Source organism: Chiloscyllium plagiosum, chromosome 8, assembly GCF_004010195.1.
Source record: "Chiloscyllium plagiosum isolate BGI_BamShark_2017 chromosome 8, ASM401019v2, whole genome shotgun sequence".
Taxonomy (NCBI): domain Eukaryota; kingdom Metazoa; phylum Chordata; class Chondrichthyes; order Orectolobiformes; family Hemiscylliidae; genus Chiloscyllium; species Chiloscyllium plagiosum.
Window position 1 is genome coordinate 70,933,409 of NC_057717.1, and position 14,937 is coordinate 70,948,345.

The following is a 14,937-nucleotide window of genomic DNA, read 5'->3' on the forward strand; positions in this document are numbered from 1 at the left end:
TGTCTGGAATATGAGTACCCAGCGCATGCTGCTTAGGTCCTGCAGCACAGACTTTCATAAGAAAATGTATCTTTCAAAGGCAGTGTTTGGCGGAGAGTTTGGCGGAGCTGGAAACATGATATGCAGCGCTTTCCTCACATTTCTGGGTGACATTCTCAGGGCTGCACGTCCACTTGTGAAGCGCTGCTGTCCCGTGGCGGTTGGAATTGATTTGGTTTCGTTCTCGCTGCTTCCGGTTGTTGGCATTGCAGATTGTGTCCAGATCAATGTGTTTATTGATGGTATCCGTGGATGAATGCTCTCCTTCCAAAAATTCTCTGGCTGCTGTCTGTTTGCCCTGTACTACTATTGTTGTGCTGCTCTCGTCCAATTTCTGGTCCTTGCCGTCGGTACATATTGCTTCGAGGGACAGATGATCGTGGCTATTAGTGACCACAATAAATTCTTTGCCAAGAATGGATATCGTCGCAACTTCATTCTTAGATGTCTGGCACACGAACCTGGCAACGAGGAAATTCATCGAAGCAATTTAAAATGCTTTCCTTTATGGAAAGAAATTTCTGGGAACTGACAGTCAGGCTCCACCGACCTCTCGGATTTACGACAGCAGATAAACCAACAGCCTCGCTCAGACAAAACTCACCAGAACACAAGATCCAATACCCATCATGTGCATGAGAAACGTGGTTGCCAAGATTCCACGCAGGGACTGCACGGTACACTACATAGGAAAAAGGAGCTGACATCTAGCGAGTTGCATTCATTAAGTTCAACTAGCCCGGAAACGTCACGGATAGCTGTTCCTTGCAGTTTTACACAGGACAGCGATTATCTCTGATTCCAGGGCTTGGATTTGGGATTATTCGACGGTCTGCGGCATAGGTTGCATTCTTGTGTGAGGTAACCCCTGATTGAACACATATAAATCTCTATTGCTCAGTGAGAAATATTTCTGTAGTGTTTCTGGTGCTGTTACTGACATGCCCTCCAGCACGGGACTAATTCTGAGCGTCCTGACGGTTCAGCGCGTGTTTGTCTGATCATATTGTGGCCAGTGATCTGCGTTTTAGCTGCAATAACGTGCGTCTGAAACCCAGGTCCACCTGCCTGTATTTTGTTTTTCTCTTATTATGCGCAATTGCAACACAGTAAAGTATCAATTAATATTATAAGAAGACATACACAGGCGTGAGAATTGCCGAGGTTGTAGTGACATTTAAGCAATGGTTACAGATTACTTTGATTCAGGTGGTAAGGAAGCAACATGTGTTTGGGCAGAGATGAGGAATAAAGAGGAAAGAAGTCACCAACAAGTATGGCATGCAAGCCCACTTGCACTAACCACAATGTAAAATAAAACGTACAAGAAAAGATACAGTATGTGAGTGATAAAAGATTGCAATAATTATGGGTGTCCTTAATTTGCCTTCTCTCACACCGGGTTGAATTGTAAAGAAAGTTTGGAGAGCAATAATCAATAATTCATTTATGTCCCATAGAAAAACGTGCACCATATCTTGGTAATCGATTACATCACAGGCGACTTAGTGTCTGTCTTTTCTTGCAAACGATCTCTTTCATTGTGAGCATCTGGAAAGACACTTTCTTTTGTCAGAAAAAGAAGTGAATATGTCACTAGCATTTGTTCGTTTCATGGCGAAGAACACCTAGACCAACAGTTCCCTTGATCAACTCTCCTGGTCATATTAGCAAAGAGATCTGGCAAATTGTCAAGTGTGATTTTCCTTTCAATAAATAACTTTGACTCGGTTGAACTGCCATCACCTTTTCCTAACTTTGTGCATTTCTTCTTTTACAACGGTGTCTAGCATCTTCAAAAATGACAGCAAAGATATGAGAGCAGATGGAAGAAACTTAAAACATCAAATCGGTGACAGCTTTCAATGAGATCATGGATGATTTCGTTAATCCTAAACTCGCCTTTTTCAGCCTTGTTTCCGTGGTCCCTGATTGCGAATTGAATAAATGTCAGTTCATATCAGCCTTGAATACACCTAGCTTTCACAGCCATCTGTTGTAAAGATTTGCTACCCGCTAAAAGAGAGAATATCAGCCTCATCAGAGCCTTAAATGTTTTACTGCTTCCACTGTGAGAAAGCCCTCTCGTCCTACATTTCCCCAGGCGTAAATCAGAGCACAATGAAATACTGAAGGTAGGTCTGCACTTTCCATTGCCAGCTGTGTCTATTTGAGACATTTTCATATTGTGATCTATGATTAAATAAATAGACCTGATTTGAACATTAGATGTGCCAATGGTGAATCTTTTCAAGAACACTTCAATGGATGTAATTCAGCTGGCAGTGAAAGCGTGAGACAAATACAAGGACATTTTTCTTTCTCAATCCACTGCTGTGTTTATTCACCTCTCTACACATGAAAATGGATCTTTCCCATCCACCTTCGCTCTCAATAATATGTATGCAATTCAAATTGATCTCCGAACAACCTCCTCCGTTCTAAACCAAGAGAGGGTGACAGCGAATACCGGGGTCATGCTGCGGACAGTAAAAACTAAATACTGGTGTTTCAGGTTGGAATGCTCCATTCCATAAGATATATTAGGGACAACCACGCATGGGTAGTCATGGCTGAGTGGTTAAGGCTTTGTGTTAGAAATTTATTGGGGTTTCTCGACACAGGTTCGCATCCTATTGATTGCATTTGGAATGCGTTCCGGCAGGATGAAATTTCGCTCAGAGTTCAGAAAACCGTTCTCAACACACCAGGCCAGTCATTTGATTAGGTTTGGGAAACTCGGGTTCTTAATCAGAAATTTACCGTACTTAAAACGTTACCTCTGTTTCTCTTTCCAGACGCACTGCTGGACATATCGGGTTTGTGCAGTATTCTTTGAACGTACTGTGCAGAAGTTCTGTTTTTTATTATATTACTTTAATCCCAATTCACTGGCCCTGGCCAGTTGCAAGAATTACTCCTGCTCATCAAAATGGCTACCCAACTGCTCCCTCTCCGATCATTATAAACAGCTGCAGGAATTTGCCAGTTAACCATCTTTGCTCCAAAGTGAAACTCACCAGCCTCGGGAATTTCTCAACAGAACGGGACTTCTCATCCCCGGACATGGTGCAAGCGAGAGGATTGTGAAGAGATTTTGTAAAAATATTGTCAGTTGGCAGGTGGAAAAACGTTAATGTGGCAAGCCACATTACCCTGTCTCCAGCTTCGTTAATGTTCAGAAACTCTTTGGGAAATAGAATCAGAGGAGGAAGAAGAAGGGTGAACTGTCGGACTGAATAGAAACAGTAAAGATACCTACCCCTTCTTTAAGAGGACGGGCCATTAACTGTGATATTCTCGGACAGGAACTGATCTGAGACATTGAACGAATTCTCTCTTCTATACATGAGGAATAGAAGCCTCTCTGGACTATGGGACAATGAAAAAACTCAGGACCTCACAAGACATTGAGACATTGAGAGGTTCAAAGGGAGATGGTTCCGGTTGGATGTGAGCTGGTTCCCAGTGACATAGGCGTGTTTGTCGTGGATGGGATCATACTGTTACCATGTATCCATAATGAATGTCCCAGTCTTTATTTTGGAAAAAAATAAAACTAGTAGAGGACAGTTGCCACTCTGAGAAGGGCAGAAAAAAAATTGGAAGTCAGTCACAGCCGACATTAGAGGATTGTGCATGGTGTTAGTTTGGAAGTTTCAGCGCATTCGATTGTTAAATGAAAGGGTACTGGTTCAAGAGCCCTTAGGGTGAGATCGATGGTTGTTCTGACTGTATCTGTTTTGTGTGCTGCACAGTTTTGTGTGTCTAGTGTGGTCAGCAAAATGTTACCTAAATGGAAACTTCCGTGACGAACCACAAAGTTGCTGCTTTGCTTTAACGACTAAGGTAAACAACTATGTATTCTGGGAATCTGAAACAAAAACTAAAACCTCTGTCAAAACTAGCTGGGTTGGCAGTACCTGTGGGAGATTACCGAGTTCTGATGAGGTTTTGTCATTTTGTCTAATTCTCTCCGCACAAATGCTGCATGATCTGCTCAGGTTCTCCTGCCATGTCTGTTGTGGTTTAAACTGAATGTCCATTCCATCTATCACGATGATACAACCAGACACACCATGTATCAAAGTTTAACGGTTCGAAAACTGTGAAGTGATTGGATTCAAATAAACCCGAAAATGATTCACTGCTCCTCAGCTCCACATGGAGAGAGACGTGGAAAGTGGATGAGAGGTTAACGCCATGGCCTTGATATTCAATCGGCATTACTCGCACAGCGTGGAATCCTACCGATTGCGATTGAGAATTGTCAATAGATAAAAAGAGAGATTGTACGCTGTTTTCTCCTTTCATATTCAAATCACAGGAGAAGGAAAAATAAACACGACTTTTCAGACATTTGGGAATGGTGGGAATCTGCAACCATTGCCTGTCAGAGTGCAACAAGCAGAAATTCACAGAGAATATTAAGATGCAAGGAGTTGAACAATTCCATCGCCAACTTCGTTGAAGCTGTGAGCCAAGTGTTGAAAAATGTGACGAGAATAGTCAGTCGGCTGTCTCCTTCTGGTGCATACTTCACAGGCCAAAGGCATTTTATGTGCTGAAGACTTCCTTGACCAGCTGCAAATCAACATATTTATCAGAATATTTCATTAGCTGCCAAACGTCAACTTTCTGAATGTCAAACGGCTTTTTCAATTGTAATACTGATTCCGTTCTCCTAAGCTGGTGAAAAGTTGGCCTTCAATCGTTACTTTTTCCTTCTCTTGATTGTCAGTGGTCACCCATGTTGAATGGAGAAATTCTGTTTTCAGGCACTATCTGAATATGCGTCAGTACTTGTCTATCATTTTCTCTATGTATCCACCTCATTCTCTTCCACATTCTACCATTCTCTGTCTAACAATATCCCTCATTTTCGATTTCTGCTCTTTGAAAAGTCTGACATACGGGGATAGTTTGATAGTAGACCTGCGAATGGGCTTTCTCTACCCCTTACGAGATTAGGTAAAACTGTACTCACATTTTCGGGGTATATATTACTTTTCTTTATAGTTATTATTTTGTTAAAACTGATTTTTTTCACGATGAGTACTCTGATTTAAACTGTAAATGCGAGTCAAAGTATTCTAAGTTTGGCATGTTGCAGTTAACGTGTGAATTTGTTGAAAGGCCAGAGGCTGTAGAACAGAACATACTAAGAACATACGAAGAAGGTGTGATAGACTTTGGGTTCCCAGGAGGGGCAAAATTTTGATTTTCTTTTTGTTTGTCTTTAGCACAATAAAAGACGACAGATGCTCATAAATCTGGAAACTGGATTTATGAGCTGTGTTAGTTGCAGATCATGCAGATGCAAAGCGTATAAAGACTTTATAATGCACTAACGAGAGACTCCACAATACTGTTGATGACTATGAAACAGTAATTATAGTTCTGAGCATACCATAATGGAAGAATCTTGTATGATTATATTAAAATTTCATGCTAAATATCCTATAATCTTGACTGCTATTTCTACGTAATACTCTCCAACATCAAAAAGAGCATCAATTTCTGGAAATTAATTGCAAAAAGATCATTCATTACAGGTTTAACAATCATTCATCCAATTCCAATCAGATACGGTCATGAAATAGTTTCAACATTTCCAATTTACTATCCTTCCTTACTAATCGACAGATTAAACAAAATAGTGTAGTCATGTCCCAAGATTGGACCTACCATTGCCGGAAGATTAATCAGGGCTAAGAAAATGTTAGCATAATACGTCTGTTGGGCACTTTATTGAATTAACATTGGTGCTGCGCCATTTTCCTTTCATTGAAAGTATTATATCTGTTTATCTCTAATGAGAAAACTCACTTTGTAAAGTCAGTACCAAACATATAAAACCAGCTGCAAGGCTTTTCGCAGTTACAATCCATTGTATATTTACAAACTCCATTGACAGCTGCATCAATGGACAGACAGAAATGAACGCTGTGATATAAAGGAAGTACTGAATCATTGATATCGTAATGATCCAACTCCCAGTGGGATCAAATATTCCATATTGTTCACTTTACCCACAGCAGTGAAATACAATAAATCGTTTTACTTATATTCACGCAGGATCACTGGGGTAAGCTGCTACCCTCTGTCTAAGAATTCACATGCAGTAAATTTCTAATTGGAAGAGGTTCAATGAATTATGTTAACACGGGAATAAAGTTCCCCTCAGGCCTCGGATCCACGTACAAAACTGCTCTACATGGAAAGATATTCATAATGACATCCTCACTCAATTTTAACTTGTGTTGAAGTGGTCTCAGTAAACTCTTGGACTCTAGCGTTAGTTCATTCGCTTTGGCTGGAACCTACACTCAGTAAAATTCTCACTGAATGATGCTCAACGTGTCATATTTACACGAGAATCAGGTGGTCCCCTTGGGATTCTAATACACATGCAATACGGTTCTACATGTTCTACAGTTTTATAACGTATTGGGGCGGCACGGCATCTCCGTGGTTTGCACTGCTTCCTCACAGCGCCAGGGATCCGGATCAATTTCAGAGGGGGTGACTGCCAGTGTGGAGTTTGCACGTTCTCACCGTGTCTGCGTGGGTTTCCTCGGGGCACTCTCGAGTCCTCCTGCAGTCCAAAGATATGCAGGTTAGTTCAATTGATTTAGTTGTTCAGGAATGTTTGGGTTATGTGCATGAGTCAGGACAAATGGAGACAAATGTAGACTGACAGGAAATGGTTTTGCATTGGTTACTGTTCGGAAGTTAGGTGTGGAATTGTTGGGCCGAAGGACCTATTTGCACAGTGGAGGGATTGTGTGTGTGTGTGTGTGTGTGTGTGTATTACAAGTAAAACATGTAATTGATGTCACAGGTATGCTCCCGTTAGTATTCAAAACTAACTACAGTGCTGCAAGTTCTGGTACCTGCAGAAGAGTAGCAATAATGGCTCTGAAGTTCATATTTTAGAAGTTACCACACTCAGTACAATTTTACAATGACGCATCCTTCCAGCAAAATAATACCACAGCAATCAAAGGGTACAGACTGAGTTTCAGGATCCCCAAACAGTAAAATTCCATCATCGGTTCCTTCTCTCAGAGTGATTCCTGGAGAGATCTAGAACAATAGTGCGCAGAATTCCAGTCAGTCACTGATTAATGCCGAGTGCCTATGAATTTAAACAAAAGGTTTTAGTTCATTCTCCTTTGAGGAATTACACCACAGAGTTAATTTGGAAATGTTAACTGCGTACGTTGTTATCACAGGTTAGGAATTCTTATTGCCACAGTCCAAGACCTGTAAATCAAGATTTAGAAGTATCCATCATGCACAGCACTTGATCAGCATTCCAGCAGCAGCCCACATCGGTGAGTAAAAGTAAATACTCTGTGTAAGTAAAAATTGAACATCAAGAGAAAAATAAAAGGCTCCAAGAGAATCCATTAAAGAGTACTTGTGTCGCAGACTCCTCAATCTTCTGTGTTATGCTAACCAGTGGCATTATGGCAGTAGCACATGTTCTCTGAATCTTACAGATTCTTAATGGGTACCAAATTACATTTGTGTGATGTCATGCCATCCAACATTCTCGCCGACTGCATTTTGCTTCAAAAGAAGTGTCTTAAAATGGAAAAAACAATATGCTATTAAATCAAAGAGTTTGATCCCCTGTGCCAGCAACACTGAGGTAAAACACACTGTGCCAGATATGTCCCATCCAGCAGTGTCCACGCAGCAGCCCTGACATTTTCCATGTTGAATTCTTCAACTCGGTGTTATCGTAACAGCAAACATTTATGAAGAACAAAGTGCCAGCTGGCAAAAACAAGCCCCTTCAATGCTACCTTACACCCAACCTCATAGTCCTGCCACCTGGCGATAGCTACAGAACAGCCTGGGGCTACTGCGCACTGAAATATGACCTCCAATAAACCACCTCGCCATAATACAGTGATCTGAACAACATGAAAAAAATTCTAAGCAGAAGGAGCTGAACATAATGAACGCGGGGTCAATTCTTGTGTAGCCATCCTCATCGAGCACAGGGTCTCGTCATGAAAAACGTCCAACGCAGTGAGCCAAGGCGATCTGTCATTTCCATTCATCCCACATTTCAATCGTCCAGCATGCAAGGAAGACGTTATAACAGTTTTGAGAGGCAGATTCAGTCAAGTTGATAAGCGAGATCTTGAACTATATATATATTTAAGATGGCACCGAGGGCGAAGAAGGAAGCTGTCCCTGCCAAAACAGAGGCTAAATCCAAGGTCTTGAAAGCAAACAAGGCAATTTTGAACGAAGTTTCTAGTCACAGGCAAAAGAAAATTAGGACGACACCTACCTTCAGAAGGCCAAAGACATTCAGAAGGCAGGGAAGAAACACGTGTTTGGTCTAATCGGGGTAGTCTCCACGTGGGGATCTCCCAGTGTACGACGACGCTGTAATTGAACAATGATTCTTGCTCAGCAACTTATGCAAATGAACATAAATATTGCTTGTTTCTTCATCAATAATCAGATCATGATGGCGGGTATAATATGGGCCTGCGGAGAGAAAGAGTACCACCAGCTTCCCCTGGGATGGAATGGGTGCTGCTACCCCACGATACTGTCCACTGGCACAACAGTGTTCGTCCCAAGAGCCGGTAGCATACGAACCCGAAGGGACTCCCACGGCATTAGAATGGGTACACACTCGTAGTCCCCTGGACTACACCAGGAGCGAACATTGGGTGGCAAATTTTCTTGGGAGCAGGGACAACAGTGGCAATAAACCGGATTAATGGCTTCGCATATAGTGTATTACTGTTAGCAAATGAGACGGAGGAAGGCCTTGCACTCATTAATATTGAGTTAATAGGCCTCCGTGGTGTAAACCATAATCACTTTTCGACAAACATCCCACATGACAATTGGTGCAATGATGTCCCATACCATGAGAAAAAGACGATCATGATATATCAGGATCAAAAATTATTCATATTCTTTTTGCAGTGGTCTGCTGATGGACTATCAATCAACTGGTGAACTTGACCTTGTATCTACCTCAGCCGATCCCTCAATGCTGAACATCATTTCAAATGGAGGACACAGGTATCGGGCCGATTTCTATTCCGTATGGCCGGATGTTCATGATCCTGATTAAAATGTCCAAGCCACACAATATCAAGTATCCCCAACCGTGCATCAGTAACGCCAAACGAACTTGTCTTTCATCAATGAAAAGTGCTGTTTCCCTTCTCAATCTCCGCCGTTCTGAGGCATTTGGATCACAGAGATTCCACAAAGTTGACGGATTAATCATGGCATACCACTATAGCCTCACAACGAATTGTTCTTCTGGTACATATTGGTGCTCCAACACCGCTGCTGCGTAAAAATTCTGCAACTCCTCCCCCTCAAAGGCATTGTAGGTTTCCTGCACTCCAGGTAATACAGATATTCAGAAAACATGATCTCCAATGCCATCACAAAACTGATTAGAGCTGGCAATGATTCTTCCCCAGGCCACAAAAGCTCGCGTTCCATGATTACATTGAAAAATAATCACTATCTGCAAATCTGCAAGAAGATATCTCTCTGAACCCAAGGCATGGGTAGTGTCCAAGGAAATATAATAGAGGACAACAGACATGACCTAGGGGAAAGACTGGACGCTTGGTGCTCAGATTCTGCCGAATTCAAGGAATCAGATAATCCAGCAGATAATCGGTGTCTTAGTTTATTTCAACAAGGCCAAGGTCTCAAAGCCAGAATGTGCAGGTGTCCGTGTTGGAATCGGTTGGACAAGATCAGAAATCGCAAGGAACTAGTTTATAGTACAATAGGTTTATTGATAACACAAGGTTTTCTGCCCGACTCATTTTTCAGGTGCTATTGAGAGATGGATACATTCGAGACAGAATTTAAAAGTGAAAGTTCAAAGGGCTTTTGAACTTTCATTGATGTGAACAAATTGAACAAATACAAGATGGCTGATAAACTTCTAATCGGTTAGAATATAGGTATAGGTTTTGATTAATTAATATGTAAACACCAATCATTGCCCGTAATAGATTAATGCAGTATCAATATAATGAGGTGATACCTTATGTCATCCAATGCAGTTTAGGCTTGAGGTCATGTTGACAACCTCTCTGAGTCTTGACCTGGATTGAGACTGGTTTTCGTTCCCAAGCAGGATTTTACAAAATGTAATATTGACTTACACCTACAAATTGAGTGTTCAATGAACAAAATAGCATGAATCTGCAAGTGCAAATCTTCATATACCAATTCATCTAACAGCTTCATAAAAGTGTGAGAGATGGGAGAGAGAATGTGTGTATGTGTGACTGAAAATGTGTATTTTTGAGAGAGAAAGGGAGTATATGTATGTAATTGTGTGTTCGTAGGGACAGAGAAAAGGTGTTGGAGAGTGTGCACTGTGTGAGAGAAAAATGTTTGTTTGTGTGATTGAGTCAGAGTGTGCGTGACTGTGAACTGTATACGAATCTGATAGAGTGTGCGCCTGAGTTGCTGTGTGTGAGGGGGAGGGACAGGTTGTGTGTATAAAAGAGGGTCTCTGTGAGTGTGCTTATGCAACAGATTGCGAGTGTCTGTGTGCATATGTGTGTGTATAGTGTGGTGTGGTCACGTGTAATGCGACATGAACTCAAGACCCCGGTTGAGACAGTCTTCATGGCGACTGAACTTGGCTATCAACCTCTCGTTGGCGACTCAGTGCTGTTGAGTATCCTGAACTCCACCATGGAAAATATTTACCTGCAGATCCGATGCCGAATATGCTTGACCACGGAATTTTTCAACTCTAAATGATTAAAGTCATCTTACATGTGTTCACCTCGTTCACAACAGTTGTATCATTTACTTTTGAATCATGAGTGGAGGGTGTCACGCTCTCACTAGCACCTGAAGAAGGAGAGGAACTCTGAAAGCTGATGGGTTCAAACAAATCTGTCGAACTGTCACCTGGTGTCATGTGATTTTTGTTCTTGTCAAAACCAGGAGACAGTTTTTTTTTTCCTTCGCTTCTCTGCGATGGGTTGTGCTCAATATGTTGGTGTTCCCTACTCCAGGTAACTACACTGAATCAAGTGGTATATCGCAGACCTTTGAAAGTGAATCAATTTTGGGGAGTCTATGGATTCAGTTGGGAATATTCAAATACTTAGTACTGGTCAGAAAAGTTGCCTCTGTATGGGGAATAACATTTTATGTAATTCATTGAGGTGATGTCGGTGTCGCTGGCTAGGCCAATACTTACCACCTTTCTCTAATTGCCCAGAGGCAGTTAAGCGCAAGCAGGTTGTTGTAAATCGAGAATCGCAAGTCGACCAGACCAGGTAGACAAAATTTTATACAATTCCGCACGCCCAACAAAAGATATTAATGCAAGAAGTGCATATTTTTCCATAACAACTGTCATTGCTTGAGATCAGTAGTCTAGATTTATATTGGTGGAGTTGTGGATAGTGAGGAGGGCTGTTGTCGGCTGCAAAGGGACTTAGATATGATGCAAAGCTGGGCTAAGGAGTGGCAGATGGAGTTCAACCCAGTCAAGTGTCAGGTTGTTCATTTGGGAGGACAAATAAGAATGTGGAATACAGGGTTAACGGTAGGGTTCTTAGTAAGGTAGAGGAGCAGAGGGATCTTGGGGTCTATGTTCATAGCTCTTTGAAAGTTGCCACTCAGGTGGATAGAGCTTGTAAGAAGGCCGATGGTGTATTAGCGTCCATTAGCAGAGGGATTGAATTCAAGAGTCGTGAGGTGATGTTGCAGCTGTACGGGACCTTGTTTAGGCCACATTTGGAGTACTGTGTGCAGTTCTGGTCGCCTCACTTTAGGAAAGATGGGTGCAGAGGAGATTTACCAGGATGTTGCCTGGAATGGAGAATAGGTCGTACGAGGATAGATTTAGAGTACTAGGCCTTTTCTCATTAGAATGGCGAAGGATGAGGGCTGACTTGATAGAGGTTTATAAGATGATCATGGGAATAGATAGAGTAGACATTCAGAGACTTTTTTTCCCTGGGTACAACAGAGTGTTACAAGCGGACATAAATTTAAGGTGAAGGGTGGAAGGTATGGGGTGATGTCAAGGCTAGATTCTTTACCCAGAGAGTGTGGGGGCATGGAATGCGCTGCCTGTGGGAGAAGCAGAATCAGAATCATTGGTGACCTTTAAGCGGCAATTGGATTAGTACATGGATAGGTCCTGAAGCGAGGACAAATGTTCGGCACAACATCGTGGGCCGAAGGACCTGTTCTGTGCTGTATTGTTCTATATTGTATTGAATTCCTAGTATCATGAGGGAGAGCCCATGTCTAATTTTAAAGTTCTTCTGCTTGCAGTGGGTATTCTACCTGAGATATGGTGGTTGGATTCATTGCTGAATACCTTACGTTCACAGATCACACTGTCAGGGTTCTCAATTCTGTACACGAGGGAGTGCACTTAAAAACCGGTCATTTGTTCATCCGTAGCGTGAAGGACATCAATTCCTGGATAAGGTGGAGTGAATCAATATCCTGTAATGTCAGTCGTATAACGCGGGTGTACAATTCTGTGAGTAATCTAAACTGTGGATGATTCTGAAACGTAATGCAGCATTTTTGGAATTCATGCTTTTGTTAGATGTCTCCGTTTTTTCTTTTACTGATACCGGACAACTTGGTGTAGATGTTGTGGTCTTATGGACAGCTTCAGCCAGTCACAGTAACCTATCAATCAGAAGGAATCAATCACTGTCGAACCATGTTTGTGCAAGCGACCTTCTGAGAATATTCATCTCTGTGTCTTTTAAAAGTGAAAATGATTAATGTCAAGATTTCAGATTCTTGAAACTGCATATGAGGTGGAACAACAGTTATCTTGGTGCTAAAATCCATCACTTGCAGTCTGTTCTGAGTCACAGAAATATTTGATCAACACCTTGAAGTTTATTTTTTTCCGTTTCTCTCTGTCTCTGACAGTTAGTCGGGTAGTGATTGCACTCTTATTTCGGGGCAATTGTGGAATTTCAAAATATCTCGTGGTCATGGCAGCATCTGACCGACTATTCATTGTTTTTGATATCGTACTTCATCGATTTCGGAACTACTATTATCCACCTTATTTCCTGGACATCACTGTTTGCCGTGTTCTTGATGTGCAGAGCTGTTTAACCATTGATTGTTCCATCTGGTTCACTGTTGTTATTTTTCTTTTGATCAATTCATCGCCATTTGTTTACATCAGATGAGAACTAAGTATTGTCCAGGGAAAGTTGCAATGAGGGTTCTAGCAACAATCTGCGTGTTTTTTTCTTTAAACAATATTCCCAACTACTTTTGATGTAAGCCTGGGAAGATCAGCAAGAGTGTTCCATGGTACTGTTAAACCAAGTTCAGTTATTTTAGTTCACATTGGTGAGCAACGTATAAATACTTTTAAAAGTTTTTAACACCTTGTTTCCCGAACATTTTAAATTTCTTTCTCAACATTCTGACTGTCAGACACATCTTCGAGGCATAAGGGAGTGAGGGGTCAGAGAAAATCAGAGAATGACTCAGCGTTAGAGAGCAGACAAAATTCGGCGATTTTACTCCTTGCCATTACCACCAGTATCATAATTCTCTGGTTGTTGCATTGTCTAAATTTCTTTGATGCTGGTTATTCTTTGAAGTCTGCTGCTTTTCCTCCATTTGTACAAGTTGCATATATGCTGCAGAACCTAAGTTGGTACATAAGTGATCTTATTTATGTGCTGACACAGAAAAATATAAGAGATCATTTAAAGTATGTCGTGAAATATCCAGTTGTAAAAATAATTCCATTGATGAGTAAATCCAAGTAACTAACAATCAACATTAGACGCAGCAGATCATGGAACACGCAATCCAAGATAGAAATAAAATCCGAACAGGAAAAGGAGTCACAGTGTGACAACATTTTCTAGTGGTAAGGAATAATTCTATCTAAGGAACAAAGTGAAAGAGACAACAGGAGGAAAGTAGTTCAAAGTACTGCAATAAGCAACAGTTAGTACCAAGCTAAACAACTACTGCAAAAGGGAAGAGGAATCAAAGATGCACAAAAAATTCTTTCCAAGTCACGGATTCCCATTAAGTGAAGTAGACACAAAAACAATTGATCTGGAGGAAAGGATCATCGTTCACTGCATGCCAGAGTGGGAAACACAATGATAGGTTCCTGTCTGCTCTTCCTTATGGCATTCGCTGATCCATACATCTGGACAAATGAGAAAAGTTTCTAATGAAAAGGACTAAATACGCTGCAAACATTCTTTGTCTTCTGATTGTAAATGTATTTCCAATATAAAGTAATTTGCCTCCATTCGTTTTTTCTGATAGATTTCCATTTCTATATTCGTTCCTTTCTACGTGATTGCTGTCACTGGATTCGAAATCCACCAGAGGGACTTCTGGACTCGCTCTTTGCATCTTCCAATGACCCAGATCACTCTCCTATTTAGGTTTACCTTCAAATTCAACTCCATACAGAGATTGTTGTCACCTGAACTAATACCACGTTCAGTGGACAAAAGATCAGTCGGTTCAATTTCTCATATTGAAGCACTTTTTAAAGTATGTTTGAGGGTCTTGTTGTATTGAAAGGTACAATAATGGTAGTTCTGTAGTGAAGAAGCTTCCTTCCAAGAGGGTTACCTAGGCTTGGTCCTGGCGATGACAAGTTGAAGTGTTTTCATATCGATCCATGCGAAAACCCAAAGACAAAAGGAATTTAATCCGTTTCAAAGTACATACAACTTTCATTCTAAGACATTAAATAATAATATTAGGAGTAGTACGTTCGAGACACCACCCACGCCCTCCACCTCCTCCAAGACTTCCGTTTCCCTGGCCCCCAACGCCTCATCTTCACCATGGATATCTAATCCCTCTACACCTCCATCCGCCATG